Genomic DNA, 25,157 nt, shown 5'->3' with positions numbered 1-25,157 from the left:
CAGGCTATGTGGGGTGGCCAGTCCTCTTCTGGCTGTGCCGGGTGGAGATTATAACAGAACATGGCCAAGATGTTCAAATGTTCATAAATGACCAGCATGGTCCAATAATAATAAGGCAGAATAGTTGAAACTGGAGCAGCAGCACAGTCAGGTGGACTGGGGACAGCAAGGAGTCATCATGTCAGGTATTCCTGGGGCATGGTCCTAGGGCTCAGGTCCTCCGAGAGAGAGAAAGAAAGAGAGAATTAGAGAGAGCATATGTGGGATGGCCAGTCCTCTTCTGGCTGTGCCGGGTGGAGATTATAACAGAACATGGCCAAGATGTTCAAATGTTCATAAATGATCAGCATGGTCAAATAATAATAAGGCAGAACAGTTGAAACTGGAGCAGCAGCACAGCCAGGTGGACTGGGGACAGCAAGGAGTCATCATGTCAGGTAGTCCTGGGGCATGGTCCTAGGGCTCAGGTCCTCCGAGAGAGAGAAAGAGAGAAGGAGAGAATTAGAGAACGCACACTTAGATTCACACAGGACACCGAATAGGACAGGAGAAGTACTCCAGATATAACAAACTGACCCTAGCCCCCCGACACATAAACTACTGCAGCATAAATACTGGAGGCTGAGACAGGAGGGGTCAGGAGACACTGTGGCCCACTCCGAGGACACCCCCGGACAGGGCCAAACAGGAAGGATATAACCCCACCCACTTTGCCAAAGCACAGCCCCCACACCACTAGAGGGATATCTTCAACCACCAACTTACCATCCTGGGACAAGGCTGAGTATAGCCCACAAAGACCTCCGCCACGGCACAACCCAAGGGGGGGGGGGGGGGGGGGCGCCAACCCAGACAGGATGACCACATCAGTGACTCAACCCACTCAGGTGACGCACCCCCTCCAGGGACGGCATGAGAGAGCCCCAGTAAAGCCAGTGACTCAGCCCCTGTAATAGGGTTAGAGGCAGAGAATCCCAGTGGAAAGAGGGGAACCGGCCAGGCAGAGACAGCAAGGGTGGTTCGTTGCTCCAGAGCCTTTCCGTTCACCCTCCCACTCCTGGGCCAGACTACACTCAATCATATGACCCACTGAAGAGATGAGTCTTCAGTAGAGACTTAAAGGTTGAGACCGAGTTTGCGTCTCTGACATGGGTAGGCAGACCGTTCCATAAAAATTGAGCTCTATAGGAGAAAGCCCTGCCTCCAGCTGTTTGCTTAAAAATTCTAGGGACAATTAGGAGGCCTGCGTCTTGTGACCGTAGCGTACGTGTAGGTATGTACGGCAGGACCAAATCAGAGAGATAGGTAGGAGCAAGCCCATGTAATGCTTTGTAGGTTAGCAGTAAAACCTTGAAATCAGCCCTTGCTTTGACAGGAAGCCAGTGTAGAGAGGCTAGCACTGGAGTAATATGATCAAATTTTTTGGTTCTAGTCAGGATTCTAGCAGCCGTATTTAGCACTAACTGAAGTTTATTTAGTGCTTTATCCGGGTAGCCGGAAAGTAGAGCATTGCAGTAGTCTAACCTGGAAGTGACAAAAGCATGGATTAATTTTTCTGCATCATTTTTGGACAGAAAGTTCCTGATTTTTGCAATGTTACGTAGATGGAAAAAAGCTGTCCTTGAAATGGTCTTGATATGTTCTTCAAAAGAGAGATCAGGGTCCAGAGTAACGCCGAGGTCCTTCACAGTTTTATTTGAGACGACTGTACAACCATTAAGATTAATTGTCAGATTCAACAGAAGATCTCTTTGTTTCTTGGGACCTAGAACAAGCATCTCTGTTTTGTCCGAGTTTAAAAGTAGAAAGTTTGCAGCCATCCACTTCCTTATGTCTGAAACACATTCTTCTAGCAAGGGCAATTTTGGGGCTTCACCATGTTTAATTGAAATGTACAGCTGTGTGTCATCCGCATAGCAGTGAAAGTTAACATTATGTTTTCGAATAACATCCCCAAGAGGTAAAATATATAGTGAAAACAATAGTGGTCCTAAAACGGAACCTTGAGGAACACCGAAATTTACAGTTGATTTGTCAGAGGACAAACCATTCACAGAGACAAACTGATATCTTTCCGACAGATAAGATCTAAACCAGGCCAGAACTTGTCCGTGTAGACCAATTTGGGTTTCCAATCTCTCCAAAAGAATGTGGTGATTGATGGTATCAAAAGCAGCACTAAGGTCTAGGAGCACGAGGACAGATGCAGAGCCTCGGTCCGATGCCATTAAAATGTAATTTACCACCTTCACAAGTGCCGTCTCAGTGCTATGATGGGGTCTAAAACCAGACTGAAGCATTTCGTATACATTGTTTGTCTTCAGGAAGGCAGTGAGTTGTTGCGCAACAGCCTTTTCTAAAATTTTTGAGAGGAATGGAAGATTCGATATAGGCCGATAGTTTTTTATATTTTCTGGGTCAAGGTTTGGCTTTTTCAAGAGAGGCTTTATTACTGCCACTTTTAGTGAGTTTGGTACACATCCGGTGGATAGAGAGCCGTTTATTATGTTCAACATAGGACGGCCAAGCACAGGAAGCAGCTCTTTCAGTAGTTTAGTTGGAATAGGGTCCAGTATGCAGCTTGAAGGTTTAGAGGCCATGATTATTTTCATCATTGTGTCAAGAGATATAGTACTAAAACACTTGAGCGTCTCTCTTGATCCTAGGTCCTGGCAGAGTTGTGCAGACTCAGGACAACTGAGCTTTGAAGGAATACGCAGATTTAAGGAGGAGTCCGTAATTTGCTTTCTAATAATCATAATCTTTTCCTCAAAGAAGTTCATGAATTTATCACTGCTAAAGTGAAAGTCATCCTCTCTTGGGGAATGCTGCTTTTTAGTTAGCTTTGCGACAGTATCAAAAAGGAATTTTGGATTGTTCTTATTTTCCTCAATTAAGTTAGAAAAATAGGATGATCGAGCAGCAGTAAGGGCTCTTCGGTACTGCACAGTACTGTCTTTCCAAGCTAGTCGGAAGACTTCCAGTTTGGTGTGGCGCCATTTCCGTTCCAATTTTCTGGAAGCTTGCTTCAGAGCTCGGGTATTTTCTGTGTACCAGGGAGCTAGTTTCTTATGAGAAATGTTTTTAGTTTTTAGGGGTGCAACTGCATCTAGGGTATTGCGCAAGGTTAAGTTGAGTTCCTCAGTTAGGTGGTTAACTGATTTTTGTCCTCTGGCGTCCTTGGGTAGACAGAGGGAATCTGGAAGGACATCAAGGAATCTTTGTGTTGTCTGTGAATTTATAGCACGACTTTTGATGATCCTTGGTTGGGGTCTGAGCAGATTATTTGTTGCAATTGCAAACGTAATAAAATGGTGGTCCGATAGTCCAGGATTATGAGGCAAAACATTAAGATCCACAACATTTATTCCATGGGACAAAACTAGGTCCAGCGTATGACTGTGACAGTGAGTGGGTCCAGAGACATGTTGGACAAAACCCACTGAGTCGATGATGGCTCCGAAAGCCTTTTGGAGTGGGTCTGTGGACTTTTCCATGTGAATATTAAAGTCACCAAAGATTAGAATATTATCCGCTATGACTACAAGGTCCGATAGGAATTCAGGGAACTCAGTGAGGAACGCTGTATATGGCCCAGGAGGCCTGTAAACAGTAGCTATAAAAAGTGATTGAGTAGGCTGCATAGATTTCATGACTAGAAGCTCAAAAGACGAAAACGTCATTTTTTTTTTTGTAAATTGAAATTTGCTATCGTAAATGTTAGCAACACCTCCGCCTTTGCGGGATGCACGGGGGATATGGTCACTAGTGTAGCCAGGAGGTGAGGCCTCATTTAACACAGTAAATTCATCAGGCTTAAGCCATGTTTCAGTCAGGCCAATCACATCAAGATTATGATCAGTGATTAGTTAATTGACTATAATTGCCTTTGAAGTAAGGGATCTAACATTAAGTAGCCCTATTTTGAGATGTGAGGTATCATGATCTCTTTCAATAATGACAGGAATGGAGGTGGTCTTTATCCTAGTGAGATTGCTAAGGCGAACACCGCCATGTTTAGTTTTGCCCAACCTAGGTCGAGGCACAGACACGGTCTCAATGGTGATAGCTGAGCTGACTACACTGACTGTGCTAGTGGCAGACTCCACTATGCTGGCAGGCTGGCTAACAGCCTGCTGCCTGGCCTGAACCCTATTTCATTGTGGAGCTAGAGGAGTTAGAGCCCTGTCTATGTTGGTAGATAAAATGAGAGCACCCCTCCAGCTAGGATGGAGTCCGTCACTCCTCAGCAGGTCAGGCTTGGTCCTGTTTGTGGGTGAGTCCCAGAAAGAGGGCCAATTATCTACAAATTCTATCTTTTGGGAGGGGCAGAAAACAGTTTTCAACCAGCGATTGAGTTGTGAGACTCTGCTGTAGAGCTCATCACTCCCCCTAACTGGGAGGGGGCCAGAGACAATTACTCGATGCCGACACATCTTTCTAGCTGATTTACACGCAGAAGCTATGTTGCGCTTGGTGATCTCTGACTGTTTCATCCTAACATCGTTGGTGCCGACGTGGATAACAATATCTCTATACTCTCTACACTCGCCAGTTTTAGCTTTAGCCAGCACCATCTTCAGATTAGCCTTAACGTCGGTAGCCCTGCCCCCCGGTAAACAGTGTATGATCGCTGGATGATTTGTTTTAAGTCTAATACTGCGGGTAATGGAGTCGCCAATGACTAGAGTTTTCAATTTGTCAGAGCTAATGGTGGGAAGCTTCGGCGTCTCAGACCCCGTAACGGGAGGAGTAGAGACCAGAGAAGACTCGGCCTCTGACTCCGACCCGCTGCTTAATGGGGAAAACCGGTTGAAAGTTTCTGTCGGCTGAATGAGCGACACCGGTTGAGCGTTCCTACAGCATTTCCTTCCAGAAACTGTGAGAAAGTTGTCCGGCTGCGGGGACTGTGCCAGGGGATTTATACTACTATCTGTACTTACTGGTGGCACAGACGCTGTTTCATCCTTTCCTACACTGAAATTACTCTTGCCTAGCGATTGCGTCTGAAGCTGGGCTTGTAGCACAGCTATCCTCGCCGTAAGGCGAGTACAGCGACTGCAAATAGAAGGCATCATGTTAATGTTACTACTTAGCTTCGGCTGTTGGAGGTCCTGACGAACCGTGTCCAGATAAAGCGTCCGGAGTGAAAAAGTTCTACTGTTCCTGCTCTTTAAGCCAAAGGCAGATGACCTCAGACCTTGTATATTCCAGTAAAAAGCTTTGTGTTCCATAATGTGCAGTGTTGTTATTCGTGTGGTTTAGTTTCGGACCATTAGATTTTAGCAGCACATGCTGAGCATCTTGCAGGTCTGGGCGGGGTGCTCAATGCTCTGTTGCTCCTGTGTGAGGTGCTAGGTCTGTCTTTCAAGGTCCTGAGGGTCCTGGCAAAGGTGGGGACCATGGCCTTGTAGAGGTGTACCTGGTCTTAGAGGCTGTCCAAATCCAGGGTGATGGGCCAGGTAAACATTGGGTTTCGAGGCACAGTCACAGGAAATGCTTGCATGGTGGCAGGGTGAAAGTATTTTCTATTTTTTTTGTCTTATTGTGGTCTCTCTCTCTCTCTCTCTCTCTCTCTCTCTCTCTCTCTGTGTGTGTCTGTCTCTGTCTCTGTCTCTCCATGTGTCCTACTGAAAAAACACACAGCAAGGTGGATTTAGCATACAGGTTAGACCTGTTAAATGGAAACAGGTATTCTAATGTTTAATGCAGAAATACACATTTGTTGAGATGATAAGTAGACATATGCAAAGTGACAGAAATTAAATCAAGGTTAGAGAGAGTAACTCAATATCTTGCTAACACATACAGTTTCAGGGGGTTATGCATCTCTCTTAAATTGTACAACTAACTGTGATCAAGGCAAAGATGCTGCCTCCTTTGATTACTACACTGTTGTTTCCCTCAGCCATGTGTGGTGTTCTGTGTGCTCCAGCACTGAGAGCCAGGGAGAGAGAGTGAGGAGGTGGAGCCCAGCTCAGGCAGAGTGCAGCTCTCCTGGCCAGAGGCCTGCTCCTCTCATCCATGTCCTCCTCCTTTGCTCAGAGCAGAGTAGCTCCACAGAGTGAGACAAAGGTGAAGGGTAGGGGGGTTAACACCCACACACCCTCACTACCCCACCCATCCCCTCCTCCCTCTCCTCCCGCTTCAGCTACCCCTCTCCTCTTTGTATCCCTGACACCCCCACCCCCTTAAGTCTCAAGCTACCAATGTACAACCAGCTAAAGGTTCAACTTCTTTTAATCCTTTCTAAAACAAAAGGTATGTGAGGTAAGAGGGGTACTTCTACTGTTAGCTCGATAACGAAGAAGGGTGACAAGTGGGAACATAGGTCTTCAAATGACGCAATAAGACAGAAGAGACTATTAGCAGACTTCTCTGCAGACTGTGATCACATGTGAAACAAAGACACAATTGGAATTGATGTAATCGAGTCAGTATAGACCATTCTACTTCCGATCCACACTGGGGGAAAGATGTTCACATAAACACACTCAGTCAGTCAGTTCAGCGTTTCCCTTGTAGTTATTTACCTGTTAACCACATGTCTCTGTCTCATCACTGGGCAATGGGACTTTCGTTCTGACAGCCTTAGCTCCAGAGGCAGAGAGGATCTCTACCCCTCAGGGCAAAAAGCATCATTAACATTATTTTTGTTACTTTCTTTCTCAGTAATTCAAAGGAGCTGTATTTACATGCCGGATCTACAGTATTGACTTTATGATTTCTATAGCTTCCAAATATGCAAATGCGCTCTCAAACACCAGAAAATAATACCCTATGAGAAATTATGTAAATTGTCTTTGGTTGTTAATTCAGTTGTTCACTCTTGTATTCTGTCATGGATTCATTTGCCATATTAGGGGCTGGCAGAGATGCCCTGCAAGCAGCAGGCTCTCTCCACAGGCTCTGTGGGCAGATAATGGGTAGGCATCGGGCACAAATCCCCCTCTCCAGATTTGTGGGGTAAGTTGACCTGCTCGCAACAGACCAGAGCATGTGATCTCTTTAAAGAGCCCTGCTCAGCCCAGCACACCAGAGAAAAACAAAGATGTGAGGGCTGAAAAAAGACTAAGACCAATGACCCCCCTTCCCACTCACACCTAGTTCTATCTCTATAATGTGTTTAGAACCTATGGTAAATTCATATATTTTATATTCCATTTTGATGGAAATCCTTTTAAATTCTGAATGACATACCATGTCTTACAGGTAAATATGAAGAAGAAATGGCTTTGTATTAGTCACAATTAAATTACTGTCTTTAAGCACTTATGATACATGACAGACAAATCCAGTCAGAAGTGTAGGGTCGGAAGGAGAAAAACAAGCAACTTTATAGAATAAGATGAAACAAAGTTACCCGCCAAGATGTGGTGCAGTGAGTGAATATGATCCTTGGGCAAGTTTGAATACTTCACTGTTTTATCCTCCCAATTCAACTCGGACTAAATCGCTAGTGACTACATAGTAAGTGCACAAATACTCTCTCCAAATCCTCGGACATATGGGTGGGTCATTGCAAAGACTGATTTCCACAAGGACTGACACGAAAAATAGGTATAATATACATGCCACATGGTTCTGATCAGATGTCTGACCTATATGGAACCTAACATCACTAATTATGAACTTGCTTTCCATATGTTGAGTGTGCTCAGTATTGAGGCTGACATGCAAGAAAAACAAGTAGAGCAGGCAGTGAACAGTATGTGTCATCATGAATGACCAAGACAACACGCAATGGAGGACTCAAGCAGAGATCTCACAGGTGTACTGTAGGGGCGTCACTATGATGTCATCTAAGCCAACTCCATGAACAAGTCTCCTGCTTAATATGTGGTTGGTCAGAAATTATGTTCATAATGTCAGTATACTATAGCGTGACTTATGGAGACCCAAACAAGGTAGGGTTTATGTGTAGGGTTAATGTTGATGTAGATATGGATTCACACAAGCAAACCAGCCTGGTCTCATAGACTATACGTAACATAGTAAAAGTAAATCCGGGGCACTGAAATGAGTATGAAATGCTACGCTTGGTATGCTTACATAAGACAGATGGTTACTTAAGACAAAAACTAAAGTAGGGTGACTGGTCAGGGTGGATGGGTATAATGTGAACGTCTAGCAACTCGAGGTTGTAAGTTTGAATCTCATCACAGACAACTTTAGCATTGTAGCTAATTAGCAAACTTTCAACTACTTACTACTTTTTAGCTACTTTTCAGCTACTTTGCATATTAGTTAACCGTTCCCCTAACCCTAACACTGATGTTAACTCTTTAAGCTAACTCTTAAACTTAGACTTAACCCTAACCCTAACCCCATAGCATAGCTATTGTTAGCCACCTAGCCACCTAGCTAGAATAAAACATTTTGCAAATTTGTAACACAATACCAATTGTAATTCGTAACGTACAGTAGCATACGAAGTGAGTGATGGACAACCACAAATGAATACATACCATATGAAACGTACATATCATACTAAATGGAGTGTTCTCTGATTTACGTACAGAATAATATGAAATGCTCTGAGACCAGGTTGAGCAAACAGACACACACAGGACAGAAAAGTGGGAGTCTGACGACAGTACAATGTGCAGTTCTGCCACATAAGCCAAAGCAGGCAGAAATAAAAAGCTTTTGCTGGGGGGTGAGAAAAGGTCGACCCCCAGGGTACTTAAGATTCAGATTCAGTACATTTTAAGTTACATTTTTTGTGAAGGAACAAAGAGTACTGTCATGACTTCCGCCGAAGTCGGTTCCTCTCCTTGTTCGGGCGACGTTCGGCGGTCGACGTCACCGGCTTTCTAGCCATCGCTGATCCACCTTTCACTTTTCCATTTGTCTTGTCTTGTTTTCCTACACACCTGGTTTCAATTCCCTCAGTATTAGACATGTATATAACCCTCTGTTCCCCCCCATGTCTGTGTGTGGAATTGTTTGTTGTTTCGTGTATGTGCACGCTGGACTGGTTTGCGCAGGGTTATGTCAACCCATATTGTGTTTAGTGTTCTTAGTGCCATGTGTTTGGTTCGCTGAAATAAAAGGCTCCATTGGCTACCCAACTTCTGCTCTCCTGCGCCTGACTCCCTTACAGACAGTTACGCATACCTAACAAGCACAGGAAGGAAACAAATGCAAATGTATTGAGCAAAGAAAAACTTTGTTACACAATGGATCACAGTATGGATGGACTCTAATAACTTTAACTAACTGTCATCATCAGTAGGGAGTAAATACAGTTCAAATCCCACTCCTTTTGTGATTATTATCATCATCATCATCATTACCATCCCTCCCCCTCCTCCTAACAATACTGTCATTTCCTTAGACTAGAACTCATACAGACACACTTTAGTTTTGTCAACTTTGAGACCATCTTTTTGCATTTCTGCATGTGTCCAATACCTTATTTTTCACTACACGTTCTTAAGTGCAGTTTCCCCTGTGCATCTGTGCATCCCCTAAACACAACCCAGGAACAGGGCATGGAACGGCACGCGCCATGTTTGGGTAAACTGCGTAACAAATTGGAGGGAAAGGCTACATCTGGAGACACAGAGTAAACCCCCTCCTGGACAATACCATGTTTTATTATTAATAAAACAGCATGGGTCCTGGCGGTGTAACCTGCTAAAATGGGGAGCGTGCTCATCGATGATATCAAGGTGACTGAACACACACTGAGCGCTGGGCCGGGCGTCAGGAGTCTGCCCTGGATGCATGGGGCTGGGCTCATGCTGTGGACTAGGTGCCTGGCTGCATGGGGCTGGGCTCATACTGTGGACTAGGTGCCTGGCTGCATGGGGCTGGGCTCATGCTGTGGACTAGGTGCCTGGCTGCATGGGGCTGGGCTCATGCTGTGGACTAGGTGCCTGGCTGCATAATTGGGAATTATTAAACATGGCTCTAGCAGGGAGGTGATCATGAAATTGTATTTTCAGTCTTGAGGGATGAAAGAATGAATTAAAATGTTCCCTTTTGTGGGGTAGAAAAAACCTGGCAAATGAAGAGTTGTTTTAAACCTCACATGATTACTTTTCTTTTTAAGTAACAAAGGAAATGCATTTGGAAGGGAAGGAAGATGGATAACACATAGTTCCAGTTGTAAATTGTAAATTGTAGATTGTTGTAGATGGTAATCTGGATAAATATTTCAATAGCAGCTGGACCAGCAGGGCTAAATTAAGGTTGTCCACTTTCCTAAAAGTGACAGATATTGAATCCCCCAAAACTGCTCACATCAAACTGAAACAGGAGAATGGAATTAAGAGATATGGAGAAAGATGATCTTGTTCTTAACCTTTCTGTGCTAATAAAATAATAGGAAGGTATGAAATGAAGAATACAGACCTATCATTTGTAAATGTTTGCATGTTCTTGAATGCATCTGGACTAAGAAAGGATAAAGGCAGCTTGTGCTCCAAGACCATATGAAGAGATGGGTTGTGAGTACACACTGACCACAACGTTGTGCGGCAATAAAAAAGAAGAAATTAAACGCAAATTGAATCAAATCTGAGATGCCAACTTTATAAAGACAACGTTAGAATGAACAAAATTACAATAGTGTGTCAGGCAGCATGCATTCCTTTTTAAAAGAGCCCTTCTAAATGGAGTCATTCGTTTGGAGCTTGAAGCAGAGCTTTGTTCCTCAGTAGCAGCGATTCCAAATCACGATGGAATAATATTAACAACATCATCTAAAATGATGCTCATGAAAAAAGCAGTGGCTTGAGGTGGCAAAGGAGTACTAGATATTAGTGTTTGTCCAATATTGCTTATGCTCTCATGGGTTACTTATCATTCCATGCCTACTCTCTGTTCCATTAACGGTAGGCAATGCAGCGTTTACCGCTCTTAAGGAATAAAATGTATTACTCCATCTCTCTCCATCTCGTGACGAACAAACACACCCACCCACACATAAACAATCCTTCCCTAGTTTTATCACTGCCTCATATACAGTGCCTTGCGAAAGTATTCGGCCCCCTTGAACTTTGCGACCTTTTGCCACATTTCAGGCTTCAAACATAAAGATATAAAACTGTATTTTTTTGTGAAGAATCAACAACAAGTGGGACACAATCATGAAGTGGAACGACATTTATTGGATATTTCAAACTTTTTTAACAAATCAAAAACTGAAAAATTGGGCGTGCAAAATTATTCAGCCCCTTTACTTTCAGTGCAGCAAACTCTCTCCAGAAGTTCAGTGAGGATCTCTGAATGATCCAATGTTGACCTAAATGACTAATGATGATAAATACAATCCACCTGTGTGTAATCAAGTCTCCGTATAAATGCACCTGCACTGTGATAGTCTCAGAGGTCCGTTAAAAGCGCAGAGAGCATCATGAAGAACAAGGAACACACCAGGCAGGTCCGAGATACTGTTGTGAAGAAGTTTAAAGCCGGATTTGGATACAAAAAGATTTCCCAAGCTTTAAACATCCCAAGGAGCACTGTGCAAGCGACAATATTGAAATGGAAGGAGTATCAGACAAATCTACCAAGACCTGGCCGTCCCTCTAAACTTTCAGCTCATACAAGGAGAAGACTGATCAGAGATGCAGCCAAGAGGCCCATGATCACTCTGGATGAACTGCAGAGATCTACAGCTGAGGTGGGAGACTCTGTCCATAGGACAACAATCAGTCGTATATTGCACAAATCTGGCCTTTATGGAAGAGTGGCAAGATGAAAGCCATTTCTTAAAGATATCCATAAAAAGTGCTGTTTAAAGTTTGCCACAAGCCACCTGGGAGACACACCAAACATGTGGAAGAAGGTGCTCTGGTCAGATGAAACCAAAATTGAACTTTTTGGCAACAATGCAAAACGTTATGTTTGGCGTAAAAGCAACACAGCTGAACACACCATCCCCACTGTCAAACATGGTGGTGGCAGCATCATGGTTTGGGCCTGCTTTTCTTCAGCAGGGACAGGGAAGATGGTTAAAATTGATGGGAAGATGGATGGAGCCAAATACAGGACCATTCTGGAAGAAAACCTGATGGAGTCTGCAAAAGACCTGAGACTGGGACGGAGATTTGTCTTCCAACAAGACAATGATCCAAAACATAAAGCAAAATCTACAATGGAATGGTTCAAAAATAAACATATCCAGGTGTTAGAATGGCCAAGTCAAAGTCCAGACCTGAATCCAATCGAGAATCTGTGGAAAGAACTGAAAACTGCTGTTCACAAATGCTCTCCATCCAACCTCACTGAGCTCGAGCTGTTTTGCAAGGAGGAATGGGAAAAAATTTCAGTCTCTCGATGTGCAAAACTGATAGAGACATACCCCAAGCGACTTACAGCTGTAATTGCAGCAAAAGGTGGCGCTACAAAGTATTAACTTAAGGGGGCTGAATAATTTTGCACGCCCAATTTTTCAGTTTTTGATTTGTTAAAAAAGTTTGAAATATCCAATAAATGTCGTTCCACTTCATGATTGTGTCCCACTTGTTGTTGATTCTTCACAAAAAAATACAGTTTTATATCTTTATGTTTGAAGCCTGAAATGTGGCAAAAGGTCGCAAAGTTCAAGGGGGCCGAATACTTTCGCAAGGCACTGTATATCATTTAATCTGGAATGGGATGACTACTGGGATAAAGCTCAATGAGACTGTCTCTCACAATAACAATTTCTTTAATTGTGTATTTCGGCCTTATTTCTGAGGGTCAGAACAGGTATCAGAGTCAGGAGAGAGTCAGTGGGGTAGGAATCAGGGCAACAGTATGTAGTATCTACAGCAGTGATGGTCTGGGGACAGGCTTAATAAGGCCGATTGGGTAGAGAAGCAGTCAGACTACCAGGATGGACTGGGCTAGACTAGAGGGTATCTGGTCGCTAATATGGCATCTAGTAACAAGGCAAGCACCAAGATATTTTTCAAGAAGGCATAAGACTCCATTAAACCACTGTTATGCACCAAACCCATGTAATCATTTATTTAACCTGGGAAGGTGTATAGGAATGAACCATGAAGTGTACGTCCTGCAACCTGCAGCTCACACCCCAGTGGGCTGCGAATATAGAACAGCACTATAGTACAGGTAGGGGGGCAGACACAGACAGCCTGGCAGTGTGACACTGAGAGCAGCCTGGGAGGCAGGAACCACATCACACAGGAGCATCACACAGTACCAGTGACCTCATCATCAGTCTTCTTCTCTAAAGAGTAATCAACCACTGTCCTCCGCTGCCACATATAGACCTGTCAGGATAGGAGATATCACTGCTCTCACATACAGTACAGTATTGGGTTATCAAACCATGTGTAAACAGTGGATGGATTTTCCTTGATCTATAGGTTTAGGGGGAAATATCTTGTATTAATACCCACCCACATATCTTTGGCCAGTGGATTATTGTTCATGAATCACATTAGCATTTTCTCTCTGACAACAAGGTGAGTTCTTATCCCTGATCTTCAAACTCTGACTGGGGACTATTGATCTGGAGCATGTTGTCATTCAAATTATAATTAGGAGAGGGTGAGAGGTCAGCCTCCAATCCATTTAAACATCTGGATGAGAGTTCCTCAAGGACAATGGAAGCGGCAGGATGCATGCACTGTGTTGAGCCCTGCACGCACATCTTCATGTGCCCAAGTCCAATATACAAATTATGTAATTAATTCCAACACTCCAGTAGCTCAGTCCAACAATCAATGTAGACAAAACACTGGGAAAGGAGCCCAATGCTACAGTACACACACACACACACACACACACACACACACACACACACACACACACACACACACACACACACACACACACACACACACACACACACACACACACACACACACACACACACACACACACACTGTAGTGATGGACACCTAACTAAAGCAGGGGCTTTCCAGTTTCTTAAGGATGTAAAATACAATGGGTTTTTATAGGTAAAGTCAGTCTAGAATGTGCTTTAAATATCTGCTGATTTGGTACTTTTGTGAGGATTTCATTGATCAGTTTTTCTCTTTTTCGGCAATGTGGTTTGCGAGCGTAAGGTCAGGTGTTAATCGAGATATACAACAAAGCTTTGTGACTTATTTTCAGAGTTTTATCTTAATAAGAAAACATTAGAAACCGGGTAAAATTGTTATCCGGAAAATGACAGTATAACAACATAAGCACTTCATATTACCCTGTAATAGCTTAGCGTTGATGCTATCACAGGTTAGGCTTATCTATAATTAAAACTGTATTTTCCAATGGAAACATTAGCAGACTCAACATATATCGTTCTCAATATAATAGCAGAGTTCAAATGAATCATTTTATGGAGCCCTAAGATTTAAAAATATATATATATATTTTATATATTTTTTGTAGTAAATAAAGTTAAATTCCAGAAGTATATGAAATTCTGTCACTACTGCATTTATATTATCATTATTCAATGAATAATTCCGTTTGCACACTGCCAAAGTGCTTACAGCAGAATTTTTAAGGAACAACTGAGCAAATTGTCTTTGAAATTCTTATGGGCTTGTTCAGAGTGTTAAGGGAGAATTGTTTTATTTTTTCCCCCCTTATGAGCTTATGTGCGATGCAGCACAAACTCATGCTTGACCACTCAGAACAATGGCTAGATAAGTTTGTGAGGGAAAGAAAACAGATGTTACTTTAACAAATTTGTAAAAGTACAGATAAGCATTTAAAACACTTCGGAGGAAAGTAGAGGGAGGTCACTGTTGGCGTGTGGCGATGGTCTATTTAAGATAATTGCTGGTAAATCGAACACAGTTCAAGTGACCACAATGGGGAACGGGCAAACCGTGTGGTGGGTCATCAGCAAAGGAAACAATCTATCATGGTTTCTGTTAACACTTTTTTGAATGTTACAATGTAAATTAACAAACTTAACAGCTTTTCACCCACACATGCAAATACAAAACATCAATGTAAATCAGTGTGCCTGGGGAGAACGCAGACAATGTAAATATTGCCCCCTGGTGGTGGGTGTGGAGTCCCAGGTGCTGCTGAAGGACTAGTATGAGGGACAGCAATGAACTTGGGACTTCTTCTCAAATAAGAACAAAAATAGGCAAGAAATATCTACTTTTGTTCACGTCAACACTAACAAACAATGTCCAACAATATCAGTACGTTTCTAGTTTGTTTGTCTGGTACAATCATATGACCTAGATACTTGTTGATCAAACAAGTGGGAACCATACTCAGTATTATACAATTTCGTGGTTCATGGACCACTATTACTCTAGATATACAGTATTGTGTCTTTGTGAAACCAGAGTTAGATTATTAAAATAAATAAACAGAAAGAAAAACGAAGGAAAATTATTCTGGTTGCCTCAGAGAAAATCTTTTACACCAAAAATGTTTGTTCATGTAACAAACAAACACAAAAAATCACCAGAGAGTCTAATTAGTGTATTATTTGTATGATCAAATAATAGGTCTGTATTCTCTCTCTCTTTTTCGCTGTCTCTCTTTTTCGCTGTCTCTCTTTTTCTCCCTCTCTCTTTTTCTCTCTCTCTTTTTCTCTGTCTCTTTTTCTCTCTCTCTTTTTCTCTCTCTCTTTTTCTCTCTCTCTTTCTCTCTCTCTCTCTCTCTCTCTCTCTCTCTCTCTCTCTCTCTCTCTCTCTCTCTCTCTCTCATTAGAGTAGAGTAAATCTCAATGTCACTTAAAGTCACTTCTATAATTTATTGGCTCCTTAATACTGATGGACAAAGGTCGTCAGCAACGCTGTGAGACGTTCTATCAGGATTATCTATGCGGGTCATTAACCTTGACCTGGTGTAAATGCAGCTTCCCATTGCACACAGGTTTTATGCCCCCAAGATGTTCTCCCTGCGACAGCCACTCCACTGCCCCATCGCTCAATGCTTTAAACTTGCCTTAATTGTCATATGGCAGCCAATGCAGGTTTCTTAATTGATCTGACCTTTCATAGAGCTTTCTAGTTTTCAATCCCGCTTTCATTGTTCCATCTGGCACTTTAAAACAACATCTGGTTAACTGTACTTTACCCGATGATCTCTGAACAGTTATTTTTAAACTGAATGTATGCTTCAACAGATGTTAGTTTTATAGATGATGGACTAAACCGCACTCCGATACAGTCCGTGTCTGCAATACTTCCCTCAGCAATTCAAATATTGACACCAGGAATTACAAGCCTGGTCGCCAGCAAACCTTAATATTATGTTGGTTTCTTCTTTTCAGCCTATTAGGTAAACATCATTTCAGCTCTGTTTTCTCTCGTCATTGCACATAAATAAAACATCAGCCTTTAGTTTATAAAGTGATAAACATTTTTGCTGTGCAGTGTTCGGTTTTACAAATATGACTGTTGTCAGCAAGAAGACAAGGCAAATTTGTTGAATAAATAATAAGAGGGCAGACGCAGGGAGAAGATGGGTATTTGTTCAGTGGGATGTCAGTCAACAGGTTACTACAGACAGCACAGGGAGACACTCTATCACTCTATCCCTCTAGTCTAAATGATTATCTCTACAGGTACACCAGCATTTTTGCATTTATTCTGAAAAATTCTAAAATTAAATTAATCTACATCAAACGTCTACTAAAAAATACATGGCTATATGTCTAGGGGCCACAATTGGAGTCCACAATTGGAGTCCCCATTGCGTAGCAATGCAGGAAAATAGCTTTCACACTGCAAAATGTTCTCTTAGCTCCATGGGAAAATGTATAGAATTGCCGGAAATAAGTTGAAAAATAGCACATTTTTCTTTCTACCACCGATTCCGGAACAATTTAAGCTGGTTTCTGTGTGCTCCATCTCACATTATCTGTGGATGTTTTGTTGATTTTTACATCCCCACATAAAAACAACATTTTCTGATCTGACGTTTTCCAATTGATACATTTCCTACGGCCTGGTATTTTCATGGGGAAGTGCTTGGAGATGGGTCTACCTGCAGGGTGTTACATTAATGGCATATCATTGACTGATTAAACACTTATTGATCGCTGAGATCCGGTTGATGGAGACACAGGATATTGATACTCTTACCCTTGCAATTTATTCTGTCCTCTGCTCTGTTCCATGGGGCATCAGAATACACTAAGAACATGGGGAAATGATTTTATAGCAGAACATCTCTTGTAACACCCTTCAATTATGATAAATTGAACTTAATTATTGGGCAGTTGCCTGATTTTACTGAGAATTAATCACATTTCTACTGTAAATTTCATCAAGCACATCCAAACTAAGATTCATAGCTAAACAGCTATGTATGTAGAATTTAGAAAAACGTATTAACAGAATCTGGCCTCTGTTTGAAATACAATTAGATAAGTGTTTCAAACTTCAAGGGCATTATGTATTTCGCTGGGAGACAGGCATTGACATGCTCCAGCCTCAAGGTCAAAGTCTTTGGCTCCCCTGGAACTCTCCAGCCACTGATAGGCATGTCGTCCCTCCAGAGCCCATTGAGAGTGCGCCTCAGCCTCAGCCTCAGCCTCAGCCCACCACAGAACATCTGTTCACAAACAGACCTGATGGAGCCGTCCTGACACCAGGCTGCCTGCCGCCCACACCACCCTATTCCCTAGCCAGGGCCAGATGGCGGCCCGTCCCCGTGGCCATGCTGCAGTTACCTACAGTATGCTTCGTCCTCGTTCTGAGCAAATCAAGAAGCGAAGTAGCCTGCAGGTACCGCCCCGGGCAGGCCTGGGCCACTCACCGCTGACCACCCTCTGGTGGTTTCCAATGTTCCCTTCTGTCAAAAGACAAATTGTCCAACAGCCTGCTCTTTTATGAATTCACCCCGCGGTCCATATCTCAAAATAGGTTAAGTAAAATCCTTGGCCTGAGCGCTCAACTTTGAGACAGAACTCTGCTCTCTGAAAAGTTGAGAGTCCAAAAGACAAAGCCAAAGGAGAAATCCATGAGGACAAAAAACAGCAATCTATTTTCATTCCCTCCACAATGACTGGTTGTCAATCACATGGCTTCAACTGGCAGACATACCTGCGTGCAGCAGTCTTGTTTAAATAACTTGAAGCGCTTCTGGATTTGCAAGAGGTTGTCATCACTGGGAGAAGGTGTTAGAGTGAGTGCAGTGAGATAGAAATACTGCACATCAGATATTTTTTTTCACAAATTACCAAACTATTTACAGCGGTAGTCCTAACTGCTGGATTATCAAATACAGACTATTTCCATCTCCTGAAAAATATTTATTTTGTGTCGGTTTGGGTAAGTTGAACCTAGAATTTGAAGAGACACTCCTGACACTCTGACACTCCATCTACTGTGCAACAGTACACAACACATACTGTACACACATGCTCTGTAGCTACAATTAAACCAACCTTGCAACTGCAGGTTGGACAAGGACGGGCCTACAATGTGATAGGCATTAACAGAGTAATGACATGCTATTGATTCTGTACAAAACTACTACTACAAACTACTACCACAACATTACAGGCATAGTTCTCTGCGAGAAGTCTTAACACTTTCCAAACATATCAGAAACACATTGTGGATCTGCTTGGAGATACAGTGCATTCAGAAAATATTCAGACTCGTTGACTTATTCCACATTTTGTTACGTTACAGCCTTATTCTAAATTGTATTAAAAAAATGTTTTTACTAATCAGTACAATACCCCATAATGACAAAGCAAAAAACATGTTATTAGATTTTTTTTTTTTTTGCAAATGGATTAAAAATAAAAAACAGTATTCAGACCCTTTGATATGAGACTCGAAATTGAGCTCCTGTGCATCCTGTTTCCATTGATCATCCTTGAGATGTTTTTACTTCATTGGAGTCCACCTGTGTTAAATTCAATTGATTGGACATGATTTGGAAAGGCACACACCTGTCTATATGAGGTCCCACAGTTGACAGTGTCAGAGCAAAAACTAAGCCATCAGTAGGTGGCTTCCACCCGGTTGCGTAACCCTGCACCTTAGAGGCTTCTGCCCCATATACAGTGCCAGTCAAAAGTTTGGACACGTTTCCTACTCATTCAAGAGTTTTTCTTTATTTGTACTATTTTCTACATTGTAGAATATTAGTGAAGACATCAAAACTATGAAATAACACATATGGAATCATCGTAACCCCCCAAAAATTCAACAAATCAAAATATATTTTAGATTTTAGATTCTTCAAAGTAGCCACCCTTTGCTTTGATGACAGCTTTGCACACTCTTGGAATCATGTCAACCAGCTTCACCTGGAATACCTGGAGTTCCCACATATGCTGAGCACTTTTTGGCTTCTTTTCCTTCGATCTGAGGTCCAACTCATCCCAAACCATCTCAATTGGATTGAGCTCGGGTGATTGCCGAGGCCAGGTCATCTGATCACTCTCCTTCTTGGTCAAATAGCCCTTACACAGCTTGGAGGTGTGTTGGGTCATAGTCCTGTTGAAAACCAAAATGATTGTCCCACTAAACGCAAACCAGATGGGATGGCGTATAGCTGCAGAATGCTGTGGTAGCCATGCTGGTTAAGTGTGCCTTGAATTCTAAATAAATCACAGACAGTGTAACCAGCAAAGCATCCCCCCCCCCCCCCCCCCCCACACCCTCACATCTCCTGCTCCATGCTTCACGGTAGGAACCACACAAGCGGAGATCATCCGTTCACCTACTCTGCGCCTCACAAAGACACGTCGGTTTGAACCAAAAATCAAACATTTGGACTCATCAGACCAAAGGGCAGATTTCCACCGTTCTAATGTCAATTGCTCGTGTTTCTTGGCCCAAGCAAGTCTCTTCTTATTATTGGTGTCCTTTAGTAGTGGTTTCTCTGCAGCAATTCGACCATGGTGCACTGTCAGAACTGGAAGCACAATCATTTTGCTACACTCGCATTAACATCTGCTAACCATGTGTATGTGACCAATACAATTTGATTTGATTTAATGAAGGCCTGATTCACGCAGTCTCCTCTGAACAGTTGATGTTGAGATGTGGCTGTTACTTGAACTCTGTGAAGCATTTATTTGGGCTTCAATTTCTGAGGCTGGTAACTCCAATGAACTTATCCTCTGCAGTAGAGGTAACTATGGGTCTTCCTTTCCTGTGGCGGTACTCATGAGAGCCAGTTTCATCATAGTGCTTGATGGTTTTTGCGACTGCACTTGAAGAAACTTTCAAAGTTCTTTAAATTTTCCGGATTGACTTGACTTTCTTGTCTTAAAGTAATGATGGACTGTCATTTCTCTTTGCTTTTTTGAGCTGTTCTTGTCACAATATGGACTTGGTCTTTTACCAAATTATCTTCTGTATACCACCCCTACCTTCTCATAACACAACTGATTGGATCCAATGCATTAAAAAGGAAAGAAATTCCACAAATTAACTTTTATGAAGGCACACCTGTTAATTGAAATGCATTCCAGGCGACTACCTCATGAAGCTGGTTGAGAAAATGCCAAGAGTGTGAAAAACTGTCATTAAGGCAAAGGGTGTCTACTTTGAATAATCTAAACAATAAATACATATTTTGATTTGTTAAACCCTTTTTTGGCTACTACATTATTCTGTATGTGTTATTTCATAGTTTTGATGTCTTCACTATTATTCTACAATGTAGAAAATAGTAAAACAATAAAGAATGAGTAGGTGTGTCCAATCTTTTGACTGGTACTGTACATAGACTTGAAATCACTGGCCACTTTAATAATGTTTACATATTTTTGCTTTACTCATCTCAAATGTATATACTGTATTCTATTCTACTGTATTTTAGTCTATGCCACTCAGACATTGCTCATCCTGACATTTATATATACCTTAATTCCATTATTTTACTTTTAGGTTGTGTGTGTTGTTGTACATTTTTAGATATCACTGTACTGTTGGAGTTAGAAACACAAGCATTTCGCTACACCCACAATAACATCTGCTAAACACGTGTATGTGACAAATAACATTTGATTTGATTTGATGAGGTCGAAGTAACCACCAAGACTCTTCCTAGAACTGTCCGCCTGGCCAAACTGAGCAATCAGTGAAGAAAGACCATGGTCAGGGAGGTGACCAATAACCCGATGGTCACTCTGATAGAGCTCCAGAGTTCCTCCGTGGAGATGGGAGAACCTTCCATAAGGACAACCATCTCTGCAGCACTCCACCAATTAGGCCTTTATGGTAGAGTGGCCAGACGAAAGCCATTGCTCACTAAAAGACACATGACAGCCCGGGTGGAGTTTGCCAAAAGGCACTTAATGACTCTCAGACCATGAAAAACAAGATTCTCTCGTCCAATGAAACCAAGATTCAACTCTTTGGCCTGAATGCCAAGCGTCATGTCTGGAGGAAACCTGGCACCGTCCCTATGGTGAAGCATGGTGGTGGCAGCATCATGCTGTGGGGATGTTTTTCAGCGTCAGGGACTGGGAGACTAGTCACGATTGAGGAGCAAAGTACAGAGAGATGCTTGATGAAAACCTGCTCCAGAGTGCTCAAGACAGACTGGGGCGAAGGTTCACCTTCCAACAGAACAACGACCCTAAGCACACAGCCAAGACAATGGATGAGTGGCTTTGGGGCAAGTCTCTGAATGTCCTTGAGTGGCCCGGCTAGAGCCCAGACTTGAAAACGATCGAATATCTGTGGAGAGACCTGAAAATAGCTGTGCAGCGACGCTCCCCATTCCACCTGACAGAGCTTGAACGGATCTGCAGAGAAGAATGGGAAAAACTCCCCAAATACAGGTGTGCCAAGCTTGTAGCGTCATGCCCAAGAAGACTCGAGGCTGTAAATACTGCCAAAGGTGCTTCAACAATGTCTGAATACTTAAATGTGAATATGTAAATGTGATATTTCTGTTTTTCATTTTTAATACATTTCTAAACATTTCTAAAAACCTGTTTTTGCTTTGTCATTATGGGGTATTGTGTGTAGATTGATGAGGGAGAAAAATCTATTTAATTAATTTTTGAATAAAGCTATAAAATAACAAAATGTGGAAAAAGTCAAGGGGTCTGAATAGTTTCCGAATGCACTGTATATGCCTGGGTGTGGGTCTACTGAAGCTCAACTAGTGTCACTGAGGTTCAGTGTGCCCGCCCATTGGTGCTCTGTCTCTGTTTGTTCTGCTGGTGCCCACTCAGGCCTGGCCATGGCTCAGGCACTGACCGGGCCGCCTCACAACGGTTCATGATCAAACACCGCTCCCCACCCTTCCCCTCGCAAACCAGAGCTGTCTCTGGGGCCTCGCCAGCCGGCTGGAAACATTTGAACTAACATTTACACCAATTATGGAGTTTTATAAACAGCAAAAATCAAGTCCAGCAGTACTTAACAGCACTATTAAAAAACTACACTGGAGCCCTTAATGAGAGGATAGGTCCAAACTTGGTCAGCTGTTACATCACCAAGACAACGACTCTGATTCTTGGACAGCGTCCAATAAATATAAAAGCATCCTGGTCTTCACACTCTTAGAAAGAAAGGTGCTATCAAGAACCTAAACATGTTATTTGGCTGTCCCCACGTGAGAACCCTTTGAATAATCCTTTTTGGTTCCCGGTAGAACCCTTTTGGTTTCCATGACGAACCCTTTCCATAGGGTGTTCTACCTGGAACCAATAAGGGTTCTGCCTGGAAATGAAAAAGGGTTCTACATGGAACTAAAAAGGTTTCTCCTATTGGGACAGCCAAAGAACCCTTTTGGAACCCTTTCTTCTAAGAGTTCAGTTTTCTGAGCAACACTTAAGTCTGTTTACAGTAAAACTCTGCTTTTCCAGACACACTGTGCAAGAATACACTTGACCGTGTGATGTGCTCCACTAGAGAGAGAAAAAATACCCATCTTAAAGCAGCAGGCCCCCCTCCACCAAATTGCACTTGTGTTATTCATTCAAATTGCACTAATTAAAGCCCTACTTCACCATGAAGAGGAAGCTAGTGTTTCTTGGAGCACTCACATGCTTAATGGTGCAAAGAATTTCTACCTGACTTGGGCATTTTCACCACAGGTATATGCCCTGACTAACAGTAGACTCTCAGTATCCTGTAAACCCTCTACTACACGACCCTGTGGTTGTAGCCATGGAAACAGCCCCATACAGGCCCAGTTGTGTACTGTAATGTGGCTTGGGTCCCAGTCAGTAAGTAGAGGGCTAGGTCTGGTGCTACAGGTCTGGGTGGGTTCCCCTGCCTGCCCTCCATTCCATCCAGTATGATGATCTCACTGCTCCTGGAGAGTATATCAGGCAAAAGCAGCGTGATCATTAAATGCTCATGCTGGCGCCGCATATCTTTTTAATTATACTCCTTCCTCTCTAGCCTTTTAATGAGAGGACTATCCACAGATAATGCAGGTAATTGAACAATGGACATCACTCATTCAATTATTGACCAGTGAATCTGTTAAAGAATGTATGTGCAATTCTCATCTCTTTCTCAGGCTCAAGCTCTTGGGTTTAATCTACCTTAGGTAAAACATGAGACAGAGCCCTATGAAGGTGTCTATGTTGATTAACCTTTGTGTATATGTTAAGAACATCTTTACAAGCATTGAAAAGGTGGATTGATTGGATCACCTTCCAATAGAATTGACCAAATAGTTACATTTCATCCATTAATTACATCCATTATTTAGACCAGCCACTTCAACATACACTACATTACCAAAAGTATGTGGACACATGCACGTTGAAGATCTCATTCCAAAATCATGGGCGTTAACATGGAGTTGGTCCACCCTTTGGGGCTACACCAACCTCCACTCTTCTGGGAAGGCTTTTTACTAGATGTTGGAACATTGCTGCGGGGACTTGCTTCCAATCAGTCACAAGAGCCTTAGTGAGGACGGGCACTGATGTTGGGCAATTAGGCCTGGCTTGCAGTCTGCGTTCCAATTCATCCCAAAGTTCTGCATGGACCTCGCTTTGTGCACGGGGGCATTGTCATACTGAAACAGGAAAGCGTCTTCCTCAAACTGTTGCCACAAAGTTGGACACACAGAATCGTCTAGAATGTAATTGTGTGCTGTAGCTTTAAAACAGCCCCAGACCATTATTCTTGCTCCACCAAACGTTACAGTTGGCACTATGCATTGGGGTAGGTAGCTTTCTCCTGGAATCCACAAAACCCAGATTTGTCAGACTGCCAGACGGTGAAGCGTGATTCATCACTCCAGAGAACGTGTTTCCACTGCTCCAGAGTCCAATGGCGGCAAGCTTTACACCACTCCAGCCGACGGTTGGCATTGCGCATGGTTTTTTTAGGCTTGTGTGAGGCTGATCGGCCATGGAAACCCATTTCATGAAGCTCCTGACGAACAGTTCTTGTGCTAATGTTGCTTCCAGAGGAAGTTTGGAACTCGACAGTGAGTGTTGCAACTGAGGACAGATGATTTTTACTCACTACGCGCTTCAGCACTCGGTGGTCCCATTCTGTGAGCTTGTGTGACCTACCACTTTGCGGGTGAGCCTTTGTTGCTCCTAGACGTTTCCACTTCACAATAACAGCACTTACAGTTGATCCGGACAGCTCTAGCAGGGCATACATTTGATGAACTGACTTTTTGGAAAGATGCCACTTTTAAAAATGTTTATTTGATTTATTTCACCTTTATTTAACCAGGTAAGCTAGTTGAGAACAAGTTCTCATTTACAACTGCGACCTGGCCAAGAAAAAGCAAAGCAGTGCGACAGAAACAACAACACATGGAATAAACAAGCATACAGTCAATAACACAATAAAAAGAAAGTCTATATACAGTGTGTGCAAATGGGATGAGGAGGTAAGGCAATAAATAGGCCATAGTAGCAAAGTAATTACAATTTAGCAGATTAACACTGGAGTGATAGATGAGCAGATGATGATGAGCAGATGATGGTGTGTAAGTAGTGGTACTGGTGTGCAAAAGAGCAGCAAAGTAAATAAAAACAATATGGGGATGAGGTAGGTAGATTGGGTGGACTATTTACAGATGGACTATGTACAGCTGCAGCGATCGGTTAACTGCTCAGATAGCGATTTTTGCAATTCGTTCCAGTCACTGGTAGCAGAGAACTGGAAGGAAAGGCAGCTAAAGGAGGTGTTGGCTTTGGGGATGACCAGTGAGATATACCTGCTGGAGCGCGTGCTATGGGTGGGTGTTGTTATCGTGACCAGTGAGCTGAGATAAGGCGGAGCTTTACCTAGCATAGACTTATA

This window comes from Oncorhynchus mykiss, chromosome 17, assembly GCF_013265735.2.
Source record: "Oncorhynchus mykiss isolate Arlee chromosome 17, USDA_OmykA_1.1, whole genome shotgun sequence".
In the NCBI taxonomy this organism is placed as follows: domain Eukaryota; kingdom Metazoa; phylum Chordata; class Actinopteri; order Salmoniformes; family Salmonidae; genus Oncorhynchus; species Oncorhynchus mykiss.
Note: the sequence above shows the minus strand (reverse complement) of the source record.